Source organism: Nicotiana attenuata, unplaced genomic scaffold, assembly GCF_001879085.1.
Source record: "Nicotiana attenuata strain UT unplaced genomic scaffold, NIATTr2, whole genome shotgun sequence".
NCBI classification, from domain to species: Eukaryota; Viridiplantae; Streptophyta; class Magnoliopsida; order Solanales; family Solanaceae; genus Nicotiana; species Nicotiana attenuata.
The window spans coordinates 25,123-30,052 of NW_017675533.1; positions in this window are offsets into that span (position 1 = coordinate 25,123).

The window sequence follows — 4,930 nt, forward strand, 5'->3', positions numbered from 1 at the left end:
GGGTGTTTGTTATTTTGACTACTCTTTATCTTTGGCTAACGTGGTTGCTCTAACATGGCTTTTTTAATGAAATTATAGATCATTTTTAAAACATATTTTGTTTGTAATCAGAACATAATTATAGTATAATTCAAGCGTTCTGATGAACAATTGATAATTATATAATTATATATTTTTTTATTCTTAAATTAAATAAGAGCAACAAAATAGCAGTAGTGTTTAAGGAGGAATTTGTATCTGGTAAGAAAATACCAAAAAAAATATATAGTTGAAACGTAACATTTTAGATGTAATTAACCAAAAACTTGATATTTAAGTGGAGAAATATAGGTCCATTAGGCATTAGACATTGAGTTTTGAACAATACGCCATTACAATTAAAAATATTTCCGATTATTAGGAAAAACACTCAGATGAATCAGCCACAATCTTTTTTTGCACTCAAATTTTCCGATTTTTTTTGGAATCAATAGTGAAGTGGTAAGTATTCCTTCTTCCTTAACCAGAGGTCTCAAGTTTGAGCTCTGAGTATGGAGTCCTCTTTGTTAGGGGACACTTTACCCCTAATATTGGACTTTCCTGCACGATATGAATTTCGTCGAATCGAATATGAATACCGGAGGCGAACACCGTGTGAGAAACCAAAAAAAAAAAAAAAAAATTGCTGGTGCACTCCTCCTTTCTGCTCAATTTTATTTGATGTTGCTACTGTTCTTAAAACAAATAAAGTTTAATGGTAAGTCTCTTCCAATTTTCTATTTAAAAATGTTGTTAACTTGGAAATATGATACATAATTAACTTGAGCTTGTGTGTGATGACTCAAAAGGTCATCACTTGCTTTTAAATTAAATTCTGTATTTCGAGGCCTTAAAATCCTCTTTTATCTTCACCTCGATTTGCGTGCGCAGTCCGGGCGTATAGCCGGAAAGCTTAAATGAGAAAATCTGTGAAAAATGACAAAATTTTGACTATAAAATGAATTAATTTGACTTCGGTCAACGTTTTGGGTAAACGGACCCAGACCCGTGATGTGACGGTCCCGGAGGGTCCGTAGAAAAATATGGAACTTGAGCGTATGCCCGGAATCGAATTCCGAGGTCCCAAGCCCGAGAAATGAATTTTTAAAGAAAATTATTTTCTGAAATTGTTTAAAGGATTTGGAAATGAAATTTGATTAGAACATGTTGGTATCGGGCCCGTATTTTGGTTCTGGCGCCCGGTACAGGTCTTATATATGATGTAAGATAATTCTGTGAAGTTTGGTAAGAAATGGAATCCGTTTGACGTGATTCGAGCTTAAATTGCAAAAGTTGATGTTTAAGAAGTTTGAGATCTTTCATTGATTTTTGAGGTTTAATTCGTTGTTTGAGAGGTTATTTTGGCGATTTGATCGCACGGATAAGTATGTTTTTGAGCTATTACGCATGTTTGGTTTGGAGCCCCGAGGGCTCGGGTGAGTTTCGGGTAGGTTCCGGGGTGTTTAAACTTAGGAAAAACACTGCTGTTGCACCAGTTCTGGTGTAACCGCACCTGTGAGTCGAGCACCGCAGGTGCGAGCTCGCAGGTGCGCTTAGTGGGTCGCACGTGCGGTCCAATCTCGCAGATGCGGACAATCTTCCGCAGATGCGGTTCTCCAGGAGCGGGTCCTTTTCTCGCAGGTGCGGCCCCAGCGGGGCCTAGTCATTTCCGTAGAAGCGACCATTTATCCGCACGTGTGGTTGCGCAGATGCGACCCACGAGCCGCAGATGCGGAAGTCGGGCAGCGAGTCTTTTAAAACATAACTTCAGCGATTTTTCTTTCAAACTTTCACAAAAGTAGAAGAACTAGGGCGATTTTCTCAAGAGATTTTCTTCCCAAATCACAAGTAAGTATTCATTACCTGATTTCTTTCAACTATCTAATGTTTTTCATCAACTTTTATCAATAATCCTAGGGTTTTAATGGTAGAAAATTGGGGAATTGGGTAGAGTTAGGGCTTTTTGGTTAATTGGTAATTAGACCTCGTTTTGGGGTCGGATTTCAAAACAAATTATATATTCGGGCTCGAGGGTGAATGGGTAATCGGTTTTTGGTCCGAACCTCGTGTTGTGACCAAGCGGGCCCGGGGTCAATTTTTGGGTTTTTGGAAAGAATGATTGGAAAGTTATAATTGAGCATTGGAATTGGATTGTTGGGCGTTTATTGATGTTATTAAGTCGATTATGTCTAGATACGATTGATTTGGAGCCAAATTTGAAAGGGAAAGTGGTGTTTGAGGCTTGAGTTGGCGTGGAAGTTCGAGGTAAGTGTTCGGTCTAACCTTAGCTTGAGGGATTAGGAATTGAGTCCTATTTGCTATTTGCTTCTTGTTGAGTACGACGTATAGTCATGGTGACGAGTATCTATACGTTGATGTCGAGCATGACCGTGAGTCTTAAATTGATATTGTTGTGTTCTTATATGATACTACGGATGCTTTAATTGATGATTCTCGATATTGAGCAAGGATTAAATTTGTTCTCGTGGGAATTACTTATGATTTGAATATTGATGTTAGCGGAGATGTATAGAGGTTGAGTTAAGATTGGTTATAGCTGATTCTCCCTTGCCGGGACGTATTTACTTTTATTGTTGATCCCTTGCCGGGATAGTGTAGTTTATTGTTGATCCCTTGCCGGGACTCTTGGTATGGTTGTTGCCAAAGGCGTATGAATATATGCATCGGGTTGCACACCGCAATAATATTATAAATATGGATCGGGTTGCACGCCGCAACAATATTATATATATGGATCGGGTTGCACGCCGCAACAATACTAAATATGGATCGGGTTGCACGCCGCAACAATATTATATTGGATCGGGTTGCACGCCGCAACAGTGTCAAATGATAAGGGATCGGGTTGCGCACCGCAACAGTATTATTATTGTTATGTTGTAGATTCTGAGTTGTTCTCTCATATTTCTTTTAAGTTCCTGCTGGATTTGACATTTATCCCCGTAGCATGTACCCCCTCCCATTTAAATTGTTTATTTCTGTTTATTTTCCGTTGTATATTATATAACTGCACAGGTTTATCTGGAGTCTGGTCCTAGCCTCGTCACTACCTTGCCGGGGTTAGGCCAGGCACTTACCAGCACATGGGGTCGGTTGTGATGATACTACACTCTGCACTATGTGCAGATACCGGAGCAGCATTTGGGCAATAGCATTCGGGGAGCCAGCCTTCAGTCCAGTCAGGGAGTCCGAGGTAGTCCTGTAGACGTCCGCAGGCCCGGCGCTCTCTTCTACCTATGATTATGTTCTGTTTTCACTTGTTTTCAAGACAGATTGTATTTCCTTTTTTAGACCTTGTATGTAGCACTCATAGACAGTCTGTGGATATTGTGACACCGATTTTTGGGTAGAGGCATATATTTGGCATTTCTGTACTGATTTTGGTATTTAATTTGACTAAGTCTTCCGCTTGATTTCATCTTCCGCAATCATTTTAATGTTGATCGCCTGTTTATTTTAAGTTGTTAAAAGGGATTACAATGAATGAATTAAGATTTCTGCATTTCGTGGCTTGCCTAGCTTCTACGAGTAGGCGCCATCACGACCCCTGAGGGTAGAAAATCCGGGTCGTGACATTGTGAGTTATTGAAGAGTCATATACATTTCTTTAGCTACTTCTGGGAAAGTAAAATAACGTAATTAATGAATTTTGAAGTTCGACAGAAGTAATTTTAATTTAATTTTTAAAATACAAGAGAAGACGGTATTTCTCGATAATAAGTAAGAAGGTTTAACTTAAAAAATTAAATAAATTATATTTAGTATATATAAATTATATTCCTCCAAGCGGGAAAGGAGGACCGTTTTCTCAATAATTCAAATAGATAGTCTGCTAACATCAATGGAGGTTCATCACCACCTGAGTAGCTCATTGGTTCTTCTTTGACTCTAGTTTCTCATTTAGCTCGCCACTTCGTCAACTTCAAGTGTGACACACACCTCTACAATTGTGACGACCCAAAGGGTCATCACCTGTTTTTAATTGAATTCTGTATCTTCGAGGCCTTGAAAATATCATTTAGAGTTGCCTCGATGTGCGAGCGCAGTCCGGGCGCGTAGCCGGAAAGCTTAAATATGAAATTCTGTGAAAAATGCTAAGTTTTGATGTTAAAATGAATACATTTGACTTTGGTCAATATTTTGGGCAAAACGGACCCAGACCTGCGACTTGACGGTCCCGAAGGGTCCGTAGGAAAATATGGGACTTGGGCGTATGCCCAGAGTCGAATTCCGAGGTCCCAAGCCCGAGAAATGAATATTTTTGTAAAATTGTTTTCTGAAATTGTTTAAGGAAATTTAAAATAAAAATTGATTAGAACGTGTTGGTATCGGGCCCGTATTTTGGTTCAGGCGCCCGGTACAGGTGTTATATATGATTTAAGATGTTTCTGTAAAATTTGGTGAAAAACGGGCGTCGTTTGACGTGATTCGGACTTAAATTGGAAAATTTGATGTTTTATGAAGTTTGAAAGAATTCTTAGATTTTGAGGTTTAATTCGATGTTTATGATGTTAGTTTGGAGATTTGATCGCACGAATAAGTCCGTAGGATATTTTTGAGGTTGTGTGTATATTTGATTTGGAGCCCCGAGAGCTCGGGTGAGTTTTGGATAGGCACGGGGTGCATTTTTTAACTTAAAATTTGCTGGTACGAACAGACCTGCAGGCTTCGCATCGCAAATACGAGCCCTCAATTGCGAAGGCTGCCTCGCAAATGCGAACAGCCCAGGTCTGCCCTTTTCCTCGCAAATGCGAGATTTATGTTCGCAAATGCGAAACCTCCCAGATTGGTCAGACCTCGCAAATGCGATCACTGTGTCGCGAATGCGAAGGTCCCAAAAATTTGAAGCGTTCGCAAATGCGAAACAAGCTTCGCAATTCCCATATCTGCA